Below are 16726 nucleotides of genomic sequence, written 5' to 3' on the forward strand. Positions count from 1 at the left end.
GATGACAGAGGCCTTTCTGTACATACCAGAGAGACACTTCGAGCCTTTTGTTAACATTCAGAAGAGCTTCTCTATGGGCTGCAGAGAGAACAAACAGGAATAGTATTATTTCTGTTGCAGCTACATCAGTTGCTGCTGATGACAGTGATACAGGAAAAGTGGAGTGACCTTACCTCCTCTGCCTTCTGCTCATCAGCAGTATAAAGGCCTAGAAAGACAGAGGAAAACATGAGAAGTCACATCACTACATTCAGATCCAAAGAAAAAAAAATGTACCATTTTGGTATATGTCCCATTAGACAAACATTTATTAGCTACTATTTATATGCATTGTATCTGAGTTGTAGTATGCTAAAATATGTCAGCAAATATGAACACATTTACTATTCCAATTAGTTTCTGTGCCTCCCCTGGAAGATACTAATTCAAGATCTAGTAACAAAAATGGGATAAACCATTCTTTTGTTGAAAGGTTGATGAACCAAACCAGTACAAAGTTGATTAAAAATAAGTAGAAATCACTGCTTTCTAGTCTGGCATTTTGGCTAACTCTATGGGACACTGAACACCCAGCTTACAATCTTTTTAGCCCCAAGCAGAAGACATGAGAGAGAAAATCCCCAGCAGGGAGTAATGTAACGTGACCTCATTGGGGCCTTCCTACAGAGATAATAACACAAGTTTTTGATCATGACATGGCACCCTGCAAATATATGAGTTAGCTAGGATCCGCTAAAAATTTTATGTGTATGAGTGAGGCTTTTTTAGCTACAGAAGTGCCAATATTGTAAGGAGTTGTTGTTGCAATACTGGTGAGAGAATTGTATATTTACTTGATCCCTGTAATTTAAAACCTAGGCACAAAAAAAAAAAAAAAAAAAAGAAAAGAAAAGAAACCAAACCACTTTGAATCCTGGAGCTGCTTTTAAAGGAAGAAATAACAATTTAGCACCCAAATGTCACTGAAAAGCAAAGTAAGTTTGGCACCCAGGTCTGACGAGGCTAAATGTTTACATGCAGTTACATGCTTTTTTAATTGCAGAGAAACAGGAAGAATCATAGATGAGACTGAATCACAAATTAAATACCACAAGACTAATTTGCTCCATCTAGAGATTTTGTTTTACACTAAACAAACATCTTATATGATTTGTCTGTTTTCAGATGAAGAGTGTACAGTGAATGTGCCAGTTTAATAGTATGATGTTCCTAAGGTACTCATACCCTTGGGAGCAATGCTGCAAACTATACACCGTATTCTTCAACTCTGACACAGAGGGATGGCCAGAGAGCTCAAAACAGCGTGGCTGGGTCAGCACAGTTACCCACCCTGCCTCTCACCCCACACTGCAGCCTTACCCTCCCTGGTGTGCCACAGCAGCTGCTGTATCTAACTGCTCTGTAAACCAGATCACTCAAATGCTTGGGGTTAAAAGCAACCCTGAAAAGTAACAGCAAAACAACTTCAGTGACCTAGCTCACTGGTTCAGCTCTCGTCGAGCTGTGTCAGCACAGCTGGGGGAGTTGGGACAGTGAACTGCAATGCAGTCTTCAGCACTTCCCAATAATCCTCCCCAAATGTAACATGCAATTACACCTTCCTTAGCCTCTGCAGCCCCAGAAGCTGTATACCTGCTACCAAGAATCCCACAAATAAGGCGGCTGTGTTTTGGCAATACAGTGTATTTGGCTTCAGAGTTCATCATAGCTCTTGGATGCAGAGTGGATTGGGTATTAACTCATTCTGCCACTTGTGATGTGAATTTTACCAGTTGGCTGTATCAGCAATTGTCTGTTGCCCTATAGCCAATATGCAGCTGCTGTACAATACACCATCATCCATTACTGTGAATCTGTGCTCTAGTTCAACAACAACAAAAAAATGCAACTGTGAGCCTGTTCTTGATGCAGGCCAGATGCCCGTTGTGCTGCGATCCAGCTGTACAGACCCACTGCTCGGGAATGCAGAATCAGGGGCTGGGCAATGCCGGTGTGGGGGCAGCCTCGCCCCCTCCCCGTGCCTCAGCCTGGCGTGCCCGAGCCCTTGGGCCAGCAGTGGCCACGCTGCAAGACGGGCACACATGAGGAGCCAGCAACATCCACTTGACATCACGTCAGCTCAGCCACAGGAGCTCTCAGTACTGCTATGTTAATAGATACATTGTCGTGCAAGTGTAGGAAATTGTTTTCGTCCCACTCTAAAGGCGTTTTTCTTTATAAATTTGGCTGCCGCGTAACAGAGTGAAAGCAGTGACGGATTGCTTCCTAACCGGCAGCTGGCACAACCAGCAAAGGCCAACTGCAATAGCCTTCTTGAGGCGGGAGAGCTGGTGTGCTCTGCCACTCCAAAAGCCGTACTGGGAGAGGAACTTCTCCATAAAAGGGAACACTGCAGCTCCAGGGATTTGCAGGGAGATGTTGTAACACTCCTGGAGCTGCTTCTGCGACAGTCCATTCCCAGTTTCAAAGCAATCCTGGTCACTACCAGAACAGCCCAGCCTGAGATAACTGGTTCAGAAGTAATGGGACAAACCCCTCCACAGTTCTTAGGTGATTTTGTGACATAGCCTGCGCTGCAGGGAGATTACTTTGCACATTCAGAAACAACCACTGAATACTGCAGTAGTATCCACCTCCTTAACTGATGTGGAACCTTCGTACATGTTACTTTTCATTTCAGCATTTTGGATCCCTGAATAGAGCTCACCTGTCTTCTACTATAATATTTCCGATCCTTTCTTTTGCTGTTGACTATGCCTCTGCTCCTTGCAGATTGCAAAGAGGAGAAATACCTAGCCAGTTTTACTCTTGCAAAGTACCCAAGAAAAGAAATGGAAGTATCCTGTAAATCCCAAACCAAGCCAGCATAAGCTAGTGAGTGCAAAAAGGAGAAAAAAAAAATGTAATTTTCTAGAGATAAAATGCAAAGATAAGAAAGGATCCTGTGTGCTTTCTCACCTCCTTATGCACATAAGAGATTCATTGCAGCCTTTAATTGCTGGTGGAGGTGGAGAAAATAGAAGGGTTGAAGAAGAGTGCCAGGGAAAAAAATAATGGAAACTTGACCAGTGACAGGAGCTGATTACTGTTGGCAGACTGTATAGGTTTCAAATTCATGCTGTGACTTAGGAAATAAGTCCTGGCTGGGGATGCATTTTTCTGGAACATCCCTAAGGAATATCTATCAGTGATTCATCTAAGCAGCCACTGGATATCATTACCGCTCTACCAAAAATGAAGATAAAATAACATTCTGGAAGAAATAAAAGAAACAAGTGCCCCAGATTTTCTCTCAAACTGTAGCAGAGATCACAAGGGTGGGTAAAGAAAGGAGGGGGGAAGTAAGAGAGGGCTGAACTTTTCATCTGCATGTCCTCAGTTTGCCTTTAAGCTGTGCACATTTAGTTTACTCTTGTCAGCAGCTACCACCGCTGTACTTTGTAGCTCTCAAAGAAAGAGATAATTGCCTTTTTTTCCAGTCACATGCTTACTAATACAGAACTTTATTTCTTTTTCCCCCAGCCCTACACAGTAGGACCTCCATCCCTCAAAAAAGCATAAGCTTTGCTAGAGATGCTAATGCACTATCCAAAGCAAATACAATGCGCAGGATCTGACAGGTTCACATTTTGAAGTCCCTTTTGAACTCAGAATTTATCTCTTTTTTTGTCAGATGAACAGTGGCCAATTATAAATTATCGTTTTTTCCCAAGGCCCCACCCCAGCAGCTCCTATGGGTTATGTTCCTATCAGGTGTGTGTTATAGTAGGCTGGGTTTATGTCTGCAAATAGTTGTTGGGTATTTTCCCTACTGTGGTGTTTAGCTAATGTGTAACTAATCATATGGGAGAAAATAGAAAAGGGAATTAATTCTAGCCAGAAAGAGCCTCATAAACTTTTTTTTTTTTTTTTGGAGTCAAAGACATGCCAAGAAACCTATTTTTATCCACAGCATCAGATACTCAGCTGGACCTCTAACAACAGTTCACTAATTTACATCAGATGCCCCATAGGGTCTATTTGATTTGCAAGTTTAAATAGGAGATTGTTATCGAAATCACTGTTCTTATATATAAATATATAGCTGATCCAAAGAGAATGTAACTCTCTACCACAAACCAAATACAGCCTAGATTCTCTGAACCTTGTAGGAATTAATTACAAGAATTACACTTTGGATCTTTTAAAGTAAGAGATAATTGCCTCTTTTTCTGTCATGGGCTTACTAATACAGAACTTTAGTTTTTCCCAATCCTCCACAGTGGGACCTCCATAAGTCAAAGTAATGTAAACTGTGTGAGAGATACTAATGGTAAGCACTACAAAAATATTCAAATGGGCTATATAGTATTTCAAGTGTGAAAAAAGCCTGTGGGTTCAGGAAATATTTCTTCACATGTAAACAGGATTTTTTAACTCTTCATAGTCCACCAGGAGGCTTCTGCAGTGCTAATCCCCGTATCACCTCAAGCTCTGATTCAATGAAGATGTTATAGTCATTGGAGCCTTGGGGGGACTACTCAGTTGCCCAAAGTTCTGTCTGTTTCTAATTAACTTGCAGAGCTACAACCTAGGTCAATAAACTAACACTTCCAACAGGAATCCCAAAGCAGTTACTGTCTTCCCCGGTTTTATCACCGGTGCTTGTTACTGTACTTATTTCTATTCAACATCAAGACAGTCTTTTCTCACAAAAGCCCACTTGATGCACTCAAATTCCTGCTGAAATGTTTCCCACCCTGCTAGAGGGCCCACTGAACAAGAGATTAGGGGGAGCAAGTAGAGGATATTTAGCTCTCTTCTCTTCAGCACAGTCCCTATTAACAGGAACTAGGTATATCCCACAGCGTTACAGCTCCTAAAATAGCTACAGGAAGAGGAGACAGTGAAGCGCAGAAGCCAGTGTGTTAATTCTCCTGTGAATTACTATCAGTTTGCCACTAATTGAGAAAGTAAACAAAAAAGATCCTGACAATATGGCCTTTTCTAGTGGGGGCTATTCTTATTAAGTGCAAAATAAAAGGTTGCCACTTCTGACTGGAAATCCTTTACAGCGGAGAAAATGTTTCTTTTAATTTAAGGAAAAAAGACCCCAAATTAAATGAATACCAGGCTCAGTAACCAGGTACATTATGAAATTTCAGTATTTCCTTTGCAATTCATGGCAACCTTCAGTGAGCTGCCGCATCCTTAGGGACTGTGCTGCTAATGTCACACACGTGTAGTTGTGCAGCTCCTTATGAAGGGAGTCATAATACTTTCTGCTAAGAATTTGGCTCCTGGTTTCTACAAGTTCCATGAAAGGGCCAGGGCTTGGGGGATAGAGGGTGAAGGATGACTGGGCAACCATGTATGTAACCCTTAAAGATCAGGATGAGGGCTTACAAGCAACCAGCATGGAAGCAGATGAGCTGGAACTTTTAAAAAAGCTGTAGCCGCCTAGGAAAAGTATATGTATTTACAACCACTGCACAGGCTTTCCTACCCTTTCAGTTGCAATCACATTCCCATTTGAAATTTAAACATCCACTTAAATTCAAAATACCCCTGTCTTCTCAAGTTGCAGACTTATGTGTCACTTTCCTACAGTAACGCAACTTTAGCATCCACAAGATGTAGGGACAAGGAAGTTATTAAAATGTTCTGGTCACTGGACTCCAAAAACCAGGATCACAAAGAGGTCTCTAATGACTAGTCCACCTGGCAGCTTTAAAGCCAGGCACAAGGAACTGCAATTTCCACTCTTCAGATGAAGGAGTTTGTGAAGAAGCAGATGAGACGAATTCCAAAAAGAAGAAGGAAAGAAAAAAAATAAGACATATCGTGGGGAAGAATAAAACAGCCCACATGTAATTTCATCAAGTACTTTGCTAGGCCCTTGCCTTCAGCCACACATAGGAACATCAAGTTATATTGCTTAGATAAAGCAAGTGGCATACAGAAAACCCACGAAGCTGTGGTGTAAAGGGTGTTTGTTTCCTCTGGGATGACAGTATCAGTTGGCAAGTAGAAAGGCAGCAGCAGATTTGCTGATTAGCTCAAGTAAATGCTAATACAAAACTCTAGCTCACTTTGCAAATTCTGTATATAGCTAGAGAAGTATCTTCTGCAAATGTCCTGGGGACTTCTCATCATTTTTATCACTACACTGCTATATAATTTCTCCTGAAAAGGGAATGTATCTTTTAACGTGTAATATGACACTACATTTTTGCCAATGACATAACCATTTAAGAAGTTTCCCCCAACCACCACTCTCCTGCACATATACAGAGATGCAGTAGTTCACCATTCCCCCAGATTTAGCACTACAACACGTGACTCAAATGATCCTAGTTACAAAACTAACTTTGGCAACAGTCATTTTTAAACACATCAATTTCTGTGACCAGGTTACAGCACATCCCACAGATGATTTCAATGACAAACCTCTGGAGAGAGGTGAGCTGGGGCAGAGGTGGGAGTGACTAGCCCACGGGTAGAGGAGGGGAAAATGCCTTAACCTGCTTTGTTAAGAAAAATGCAATGTGCATTTGCAACCTTAGTGTGTGTGTTGCAGAATTCAAACCTGGTGTAACCCCATTGATTATTACAGCCATGCAAGGAATGTACTTGGGAATATACGAATCAAAAAGTGGAGGAGGTGGAGGAAAGCAAAGCACCATGTTTTAGAAAACTACCCAAAAATGTTCTACTATTCCTTGTGTAGATGACCTAACCTAACACACACACAGAGGTATATACATCAGTAGTATTATCAGGAGAGATGAAGATTTGGACTAAGTCATAATCCTGAGACAGGGGAGCTAATCAGCCAGGGGGAAGGAGTGACCTGTGGTTCTTAGCAATACTTATCTGAGAAATGAGAAAGATATGCCTCGGTGGAAACCTTTGGTAGGAACCAGACGTGGCAGCCACTGTGAAGAGGAGGATAACACACTGGTGTGAGCTAGTGGAGTAGGAATCGGGTCTGGATTTTATCCCCAGATCTAAACCAACCTGCTGTGTGAAGCTTAACACCCTTCACCTCTTCATTTTCCTTTTCAGCATTTCCCTTACAGCTCTATTTAGGTGACAAACCCTCTGGGCCAGGAAGTCTGTGAGCTGATGTGTGTGTGTGTGTATGCACTGCTGGAAAATACACTGTGATTTTTATATATTAAGTATTCGCATGACTTTTTTAGTACTTTTCCTCCCATTGTACTAGATGCTGTGCAAGCAGAGGCCGAAAAGACAGTCAATTCTCCAGAGGTTATTAAAATATAAAGTATGTCCATGACAGACTTACAAGCAAGTTACTACTGCACACTTATAGGCTCTCTTAGCCAGCAACAAATGGAAGGTAAATCTTTTTAGCCTGGTCCACAGTGAAAAGGGATTGACGAAGTCGAATTACATAGTGTTCTCTACCACCTGAGAGTACACACAGACAGTTACTGTGGCTCAGACAGTGAGGAGTAACTGGTTAAACCATGGTAACTTACACAGAAGGTTCGAGCCTTAAGAGAGAATTGATGGATAAAAACAGACAGGGGACTGGTAAGAACATTAGCTTCACACAATTAAGTAATATCTTAATTTCATGTCTAAAGTGGGGCATTTTGATAGCAAATGCAACCTTATAGAAGAGCTCTGAGGGTTCTGCAATTAATTAAAGGGATTTTTTTTCAGAAAATGAAGCGTTTCTTGAAAAATATTTAGGCACATTTTGTAAAATATTCCCAAGGGACCCAAATTTTTGACACAGCTAGCAAAATGGTATTGCATTCTCATTTTACAGCAATAGCATTGCATGTGGAAAGGAGTAACATCTACAGATTCTGACTGGTGCCCATGACTAACAACTCCTACAGCGGCAGCAGCAGAGGATCACTGATAACATTTCTTATCAGTTACATGGAAGCTATCAAAATTTTGACTGTAGCCAAATGACTTACAGTGAAATTTGGTCATGAACTGATTTTATTGTGTAATGATTATTCAGCTAGAGGGATAGAATCTGATTTTCCATTTGCTTCTATCCCATGTGTGCAGATGTGTGCTGGCTCCTGACTTATCCTAATGATGTAAGCTTTTGGTTTTAAAGACCATTTTAGTTGTGATGTGTTTGTTCTCTATGGTGTTTCAAATGGAAGATGTTTCTGTCCTTTCAGGCCTCTTCTATGGCCATTAGAAGTGCTATCTGCTTGTAGGAGTGCTGATGAAAGGGGTTATAACTTCATGTACCTATTGAGGTAATGAAACTCCCAGGGCATTAGCTGCTATTTACCTGTCTTATTTGTTATGCTGACATTTTTATGCTTCTGTCAGGAATGATCAATCGGACATATTGGTAATGCAGAGGTGAAGGACCCCCTTACCATTTTTCTTACTAGCAGTTTCCTTGTAGTTTGCAATGAGTGAGGGGTGAACCCTGAAATGCAAAAGTTCAGTTCAGCTGAACATACCTAAACTAGATGTATGTGAAACTTAACCTGCCACCCTTTAGCTTCTTACTTTCACAACACAATTCTGTAATTTCTGGCTCCAGAAGCAACATGACAACAGCTGTTCTTGTGATATTTCAATACCACAGGAATTAGAAGAGGTAAAAAAAATTCAGAGGTGTATGACAGTTTTGAAAATATCTGTTTCAGTATGTATTTAACTCAAAATGAGACTGTTTTTGCCATCCCTAGGCAAAAAAAGACATGGACCAAGCAGCCGAGGAAAAACTGGGGGAGGGCCATGATGATCAGGATTATTCAATTCAGAAGTAATAACTAATTCTTAAAGAAAAATGGTGCTATTCAGAATAGTTAGAGGGACACAGAGCAGCAGAGGAATAGCTAACATAGTGGTTGACTGGAAAATTGAATTTAAAAATAAATTCTCGTCTTCAACCAGGGCAAGAAGACAGATGTTCCAGTTCATTAAGAGGAGCTACGCTATTAATGATTAAATGCAACCATTTCAAGGATAAACCAAAAATGTTATTACTGTTTTCTAATTACCTTCATTTCCTGACTTTCACCACTGAAATGGAGAAACTCAAACACCCAAGAAGCCATGAGACTGCAAGAATTTGCAGTTCCAGGTTCTGTATTGGGAGGTGGCTGAGAGGTTCAGACAGTAAGCTAAGAAAAACCAGGCAGATTTCATAATGTTTCCATGAAATCAGCAAGCTCTGATGCAAATTTTGCTTCTTTGTCCTTTTGTACCTCACAATGGGAATCTCTTTCACCTTAAAATGTCTATGAAATAGGCAGAAATGGAGTAGTTCCTCATGTGGCGTATGAAGCAACTAATCAAACCATCTCCTTTTCGTCATAGCTTCTAGAAGGGCCTAAAACATCTAACAAACTCAGATTAGAATAAGGCATTCAGATTTGCTGGAATAACCTCTTTCTCCAATTTTGGGGGCCTCACTGGAAGAGGAACATCAACAAAGAACAAAACTATTCAGAGAAGGGGAACAAATGTGCAATGCAGGGTTGCATGCAGTCACTGGGATCCATCTGGCAAGCCATCACTCCTCCAGTGGTCAAGGAGACCAGGGGTATGGACAGGAGAAGACTGGAAATTGGTTGGAGCTAACCTGTTTCTTTTGTATTTGCAACTGATTAGGACTAGGAAAACACAAGGGGTCAGGTTCAGCGCTATGAGAAGCATGCCTCACTTAAGGAATGGTAAATTGTGACATGTTATCTCAGCCCCTTAAAATTGCCTGACTAATCTTTGATCACTGCACATAGATCTACAGGACAGCGTTTAGAAACTTAGAAGACATTGCATTCAAGCTTGAGAAAGCCAATTTTTTAAATGAAAATAATTCTATTAGCAATAATAAATGAAAAATATGGTTAAAACTATCCAGGAGCTCATTATTTTCCTGATACTTAATATAGCACTGACACTGAAATTAAAAGGCTATAAATATAAAGCAAACAAAGAAGGAAAGACACATTCATGCTGTATGCAGTTCACCTGTGGAATTCATTATTACAGAAGGTCAGAAGTGTTAAACTGTGGATTTTGAAAGATCTGGATAGTGACCATGCATAGCATCCGTAATGATGTGTCACCAAGTTAATAATTTACTCTACCTCAAAAATTTTGGCATCAACTGATTTCCTACCAGGTTCAATATAATTTTTTTCCCTTCTGCCACAGTGATGCAAAACTGTAGTCATAGTCTTTTCTGGGATGTTTTCTGACTCCCTGCACTCAGCCTCCCCCACTGCCTCCCCCACCCCCCCCACCCCCCAAAAAAAACCCAAAAAACAAAAGCAGAAAAGAGTGCAGAGACATTGTTACACTGAAGTTTCCCCTTTATTAATTCAGAATAAGGTCCCTCAACATTTCTGGAAAATAAGCAGGGCTGGGAAACCTCTGAAGTGCCTGATTCATGTGAGAGGTTATAAAGTGAGACCTTCAGATTGTTTCATAGATACTGCAGCTTGTAGTGAACCATAGGTGACTTTTCATCAGCTTCAGTTTTTTCTTCTTAGTCCTTAAATCTCACATAGGAATCTTCTACTGCTTGGAAATGGGATTTCTCCTGAATAGCTTAGAAAAAAACCATCACATATTCCCAGCTTGTGTTGTATTTCAGTTTTGTGCTGGTGGCTGAGATTCATGGGCATTTTGGTAACAGTCTGCAGGGTCTGGGCATTCCACAGAGCCAGAAGTTGCCACTTTGGAACTTTGTTCTGGTTAATTCAGTGCTGTGTCTGTCCATGGGCAGGAATACTTGCTTCAGACAACAGCCACAGACAAGACAGGTGTGAGACAGTGTGTTTTACTTGGAGTACTCATCCTGATTTCCAAATATTAGATTGGTCCAAGAGCTGAAAAAAAAGTTTTATCTCCTTTCTAATCTTAGGTACACTCATAAACATTCAGTCCTTCTTTGAATCTTCTTAAATTCTCCACCTCATGACAGGGAAGCTGACTTCAACTAGTGCTAATCTTGATTAATTTTCACAATCTTAGCTGAGCCTTTCACTGTCAGGTACAGGACACTTCATGGGCTAATGACGTGATCTAGTCTGGGAATTCTAATATCATTATAGCTGTCAACAGAAGAGAGTTGAGGAGGAAGAGCACTACCTTGACAGTGCTGCTCAAAAAAGAAAAAAGTTTTTGTCATACAGCTATACACATAAAATTATCAACCAAAATTTCACATAATTAATGAAAAGATAAAAATCTCATGCACATGCTTTGGAGAACACAACAGTTCCTGTACTAACTCTTCATTTTTGACAAAAATATAGAAGTCCATCTTGGACATAAATAACCTTGTCCTGTCTAGGGAATTAATGGGAAAAAAAAAAAAAAAAAAGAAAAAATAAGCAGTTTATTAAAGCTAACCAGAATGCAACACATCCAGGAATGAATAATGCCCAAGGAGACCTCAGGGTCAGAGTGAGCAGTGAATCAGACATTGACAATACAATATGGCAGGGAAAAAGAAAGCCTTCAAATGTGGTCTGTCATAAAGGAGAGATAAACTGTGTCCAGAAGGCTCTCGTGGGAATGCTCTGCAAACACTCACTGAGCTCCTGACCTGTCATTGCCAAAAAAAATATAAATAAATAACTAAATAAAATAAGGAACTAGAAGTTCAAGGAAGAGCAATCAGAATGATCTGCAGACAGGAAAAACTCAGCTGTGTGGGAAGACAAAGCTGGCTGGACAATAGCAGTTGTACCTAAGTGGCTTTTCTGGGTGATATGCCTAAGCAGAGCTCACAAACATTTAGAAAGAAGAATCCAGCCTCTTTACACTGCTTTGGCTTTTGCAGGTATCATACAGAGTCCTTAAAAGCCCAATGTTGTGCTGAAGAAGTACTCTGTCAACACCGTGACTGTAGGGAATAACTTGAAGGCTTCCTTAAGGAGCCCAGTACCAGTTTCAGGGATAAAAGCTACGCTGAGTACCAGTTTCAGGGATAACAGCTATGCTGTGGAGGTGGTGCTGCAGTACTGTAGAAATTACAGAACAAGCAGCAGGACTGTTACCTGAACTTCTGGTGCTAAGAGTATTTAAATTATACTAAAAGCCTTGAAACGGTCCAGAAACAGGCAGACACAAAGGTGGCTTAGAGCCAGAACAGACCCATTCTTAAGGCATCAGCAACGAGAAATTGGGAGAGGTGGGTAGGAGAAAGGGAAGACAAGAAAAAGGGGGGGTGGGGGGAATCACTTAAGATTGACTAGTGGGAAAAAAAAATACATTATAAAGGTCAAACTTAAGACTGGAGATGTGAGAGGAATGGTAGAAAGCTTCGCTCCTTGCAACATTTGCCATGAATCTTAAAGGGACACTGCGCAGCTGAATTGGAGTGGACTCTTGGGTAAATAATAAACTGGCAGGCAATTTTCATCCTGCCGTTTAATATTGAGATTAAAACACCTAAAGCCTTATTTCAGGCTAGACTTAGGGAAGGGGGCTGTACAACATGCATGTGTGCAGAGGGGCTCCACGAGCCCCACGGCAAAAGCCGAAATTTCAGTTCATTCTGCATTAAGGTTAGTCATAACCTCGCGAGTGGGGAGCCCCTGGGAAGGAGGGGGAGGGGGGGGCGAGCAAGGCCAGGCACCTGGAAAATCCTCCTCCGCTGCTTCCCATTCACACAGCCACAGCCACATGTGATCATCCCCACCAAGTATCATCTCCTTTAATAAATCACCGAATTTTTTGATTCACCAATTCCAGGAACTTCCCGGGAAGTGTGGGAAAAGACCAGTCGAGCATCTCTGGTGTCAAGAGAAGGACTTAAAAAAGGGTTCCGAGGATGAGAAGCCTGAGAAAAGCCGCACAGCACAAACATGCAGTTCACCAGAGGAGCATGTCTCTCCCTCCTCTTTACCACCCCCCCCCCCCCCCCCCCCCCCACACACACACACCCCGCTTTTACTATCACCACCAAACGCTTGGGAAGAAGCTGGCTGCTCTCCACCTCAAGCACGGCGCGGCCGCCGTGGGGAAGGGGGGCTCCGCCGCCCAGCCCTCCCCCTCTGCCCTCCCACCGCATTCACTTGCAGATCCCTGCCCGCCCGCCGGAGCCCGCACCGCTCCGCGCCCGCCCCGCGCCCGCCCCGCACCTCCCCGTCCCCAGTGCGGCAGCTCCGGCGGCTCCAGCAGCCGCAGCGCCGGCGCCAGGAGCGCGTGTGCGTGTGCCCGGGTGTGTGTGAGTGTGCGTGTGAGCGCCTGCCGGGGAGGCGAGCAGGGAGGGAGGAGTTTGGCTCCCCCCTCCTTCCCTTCCCCCCCCCCCCCCCCTTTTTTTTTTTTTTTTTTATTAATCAGGAGCAGTGAATGGAAACCAATCAGCTGGAGAGCCCCCTCGGCTCGGGCTGCTGCATGCGGGAGTTAAAAAGTGCTGCTGCCCGAGCGGGAGCCCCAGTGCGCGGCGGGCGGGCTGAGCGGCGGGCCGAGGGGCAGGAGCTGCGCTGCCGCCGCGCCGACCCGGGCCAGGCTCGGCCCCGCCGTCCCTGCGTGCCGGTAAGGAGATGCGGCTTTGCGCTTCTTTGGGAACAAGTTTCAACTGTCACCAGGCTCCTGCCTCCTTCCTTTTTTTTTTTAACTTCTTTTTGCCGGGCTTACTGGGAATGCTAATTAAGGGAGGGGGGGGGCGGGGAGGGGGAGGGGGGCAAGCACTTATTTTGCGAAGTTGGCTTGCGGAGGGCTCCGCATCCCACCGCCACGCCGGGGTGCCCCCCCTGCGGCTCCGCGCCGTGCCCGCCGGCTCAGGGGCGTGTGGGGACCACGTTTGCTGTCATTTTCAGTCAGGCGAAAGGATGCGGCGTTTTCCTGGGAATTGTTACCGCCAGCGAGACACTTCGGTCGAGGGGAGGTGGTGAGAGAGCGAGGTGAGGGTCGTGTGTGTTTGGAAGGGAATAATAATAATAACAACAACAAAAGGAGAAGCGTGATGAATAACTAGAAAATAATAGTAATAAAATCTGTCTCGGGGTCTTCACGCTGCCTAGTTGCTGTGAAACGGATACAGGACAAACCCCTTCGGATCATGAGCAAAATCCGAGGCGAAGTGCCGAGCTGCATGTAGAGCACAGTTGAAATGAGGCGCTTCCTCAGCGGAAAAAGGGGGCAGAGGGGGCAGATCTGGGGACGCTGCAGGAATTGACAAATGTGAAATCTTTTATTTGATAAAAGAATGGGTTGGGGAGTGATGGAGGTGGTGGAAGAAAAGGGGGTAGGCGTGAAGGCGTTTTACAGGAGAGAAGTTGGATAATTGCGGAAAGAAAGTGCTGAATTCGGTTATGTTGTAAATGTTTCTAAGGAGCTGCTAACATAGTTTGTATGTCAGATAGATTGAACTACTTAGATATTCACGTGTATATGACACCTAAATGCAAACACCTAAACAGGGAATCAAATACACAGTATGTATACTATATATATGTATTCTTACTCAAAAGGTTGAGTCAAGAGATAAGCAATAACAGTAGAGGTCAATGGCAGTGGAAAGAAGTCTTGTCACTGCTGCAATAAAATCCATATTTTACGGAGAGTTAAATGCAGTACTTTGTAAGTGCAAGTGGATGGTCACCTAAGTAACTCCTGATGACATTCAAGGATCAAGAACTTTAATGACCGAAATTACTCCCAGCGCGATGGCACAGCTGCTACTTTTATACAAATCAGGAAGATGGGGCACATTTTTCCTTGTATTTGTGTATGGTGTGGGATTTTGAAGTTCTGTTCGCACTGCATGGGAGATTGTGTAGCAAAAATTACTTACAGAGTGTAAGGTCAGTCCTTTCTCCAAACTTATGATTTTTCTAGTACAGCTGGAATAGAGAATAAATACAGTTGTTTCTGTTCAGGAATCTGCGATGATGGTACATACATCCTACATGGTACATGCATCCTACATGTGTACTTCATGAGCTGTGTGCATGAACATATGCGCAAGGAGAACACTACAAACAAGAGCAAGGTTATTTCTGTTCCCTTTTTTCATAGGACCATATGTAATAGCACCCTGAAAACAACATAATTCCAAGGGAATAAAATTGCTTGAACATGCAGACCTCTTTGGTTTTAATCAAAATAAACATAACTCTCCCAGTCAAGATAATGGCTTATCTCATGTATTTGCTGGGCTGAAATCTCTATTATGCAGTCAGTTCTGTGCAAAAGTGCTTGCATATTACTTAAAGCATTCTATAAAATTGATTAACATCTGTTCCTGAGCAATATAATGCTATGGGTAATGGTGCATCCCTATTCATTTCTTTTTTTCTAATTCCTGTTTAAAGACAGTAAGTTTGCATGTCACAGGAGAGTCAGGGAGGGCTTGGAGGCTTATGATCAAGATCAAGTAGATTTCTTTATCATGGATATATACAGTTTTAAAGGCCTGGCAGCAATGACACAATTGGATAGCTCCTTTAAACAGCCCAAACATGCTAATAAAGACTGCAGGGCTGAATCCCTTTTTCCTCTCCTCAGATGTTATCTGACACAGCACCAGTAAATATATAATCTCATATGCTTCTGGCTTTCAGCTGCACCATAATCTTTCTGGACATATTTCTAGTGGCTTGCAGTTGACTTTTGAGCTGGGGGAGGGAGGGGGAAAGCAGCCAGTCTTTTCAGAATAACGTAATCAGAGGCAGCAATACATATTTTATTTTTTTTCCCCCAGGGGAAATGGCATTGATTCAGTCCTGTTGTAGTCCTCTGCAATTATCCTTTGCAGCCATTTAAGGAACTGGGGTCCCCATAGGGAATTAATAGTCCCTCTAGGTATTTTAGTTTTCACACCAGTTCTTGCATACCTCCATGCCCGCACTCCAAAGATTACATTTATAGACATGGTCATAATTTTCAAACCAAGTTGTTCAGCTAGGAATATGCGTCTTAACTTCTAATTCTTCCCTCCCTCCCTCCCTGCTTTGTACAGCTCTCCCATAAAAACAGTAACCTGCCGTTCACGGCAGCCTTCCCTTTCATAAAGTTTGCATTTTGCCATCTGCTGTTTCAATAATATTTAGTTGAGAGACTTCCTTGAAAGCAAAACACACACATTAAATGTTGTGGGGTTTTTTTTTCCCCTCCTTTCTGCTGAAGATGTCAAAACTAATGCAAACTTGATAGAAGTTGTGAATATGCCTGTGCTCTCACCAGCTGAGATCCTGCCAGAGCATCTTCTCTCTACGAGCAATCCTCTACTCAAGGGCACACTGGGTTCCTTGGGCCAGGATCCTCTCTCCACTACACTATCCCCTCGGGTCTGCTACGTCATTTTTTCTTTGACTGAAGGTTTCAGCACACCAATCTGCTGCTTGTTAATAGAATCCTACAGTGTTTTGGGGTTTGGAAGGAATCGGTATTGGGGTTTCCAGTGGATGCCTGTGTGCTATGTAGTGGTCAAGCACATCTAGAGGGCAACGAGATTTATCTGTTAGTACATGAAATGGTGGTCTCCATCTCTTGCTTAACTGAACTTTTTAGCATGCTGTCTGCCCTTTGTTGACTTCTTTTAAACTACCTTCCCTTTCTAGTGCAATCTTGTAGCATTATGGCTCAAGATGGGCAGGAAATTGCTTATGGATCTCCTTGGAAATGGTGGCTAATTACTAAAATGAAAGGTAGCTGAAATCTATAAAAACAAGTGGGTAGACTCCGTTGGAAACAGCAGGCCCCACTGTGATGGTGCCTCATCTTGCGTAATGGTTGCAGTTCCTCTAGTGGCTCAGCTGCAATTATACCA

General features: G+C 42.8%; 1 protein-coding gene across 1 annotated transcript in view; it reads left to right on the plus strand.

Moving 5' to 3' along the window:
- The first annotated feature begins 13309 nt into the window (after positions 1 to 13309).
- CDH6 (cadherin 6) overlaps positions 13310 to 16726 on the plus strand; it is a 108025-nt gene continuing 104608 nt past the window's right edge. Inside the window, exon 1 of the mRNA XM_056333190.1 lies at positions 13310 to 13488. The gene's annotated coding sequence lies outside the window, so the exon portion shown is untranslated. The remainder of the gene's footprint in view (positions 13489 to 16726) is intronic.

The sequence above is a fragment of the Falco biarmicus genome, chromosome 3, assembly GCF_023638135.1.
Source record: "Falco biarmicus isolate bFalBia1 chromosome 3, bFalBia1.pri, whole genome shotgun sequence".
Lineage (NCBI taxonomy): Eukaryota > Metazoa > Chordata > Aves > Falconiformes > Falconidae > Falco > Falco biarmicus.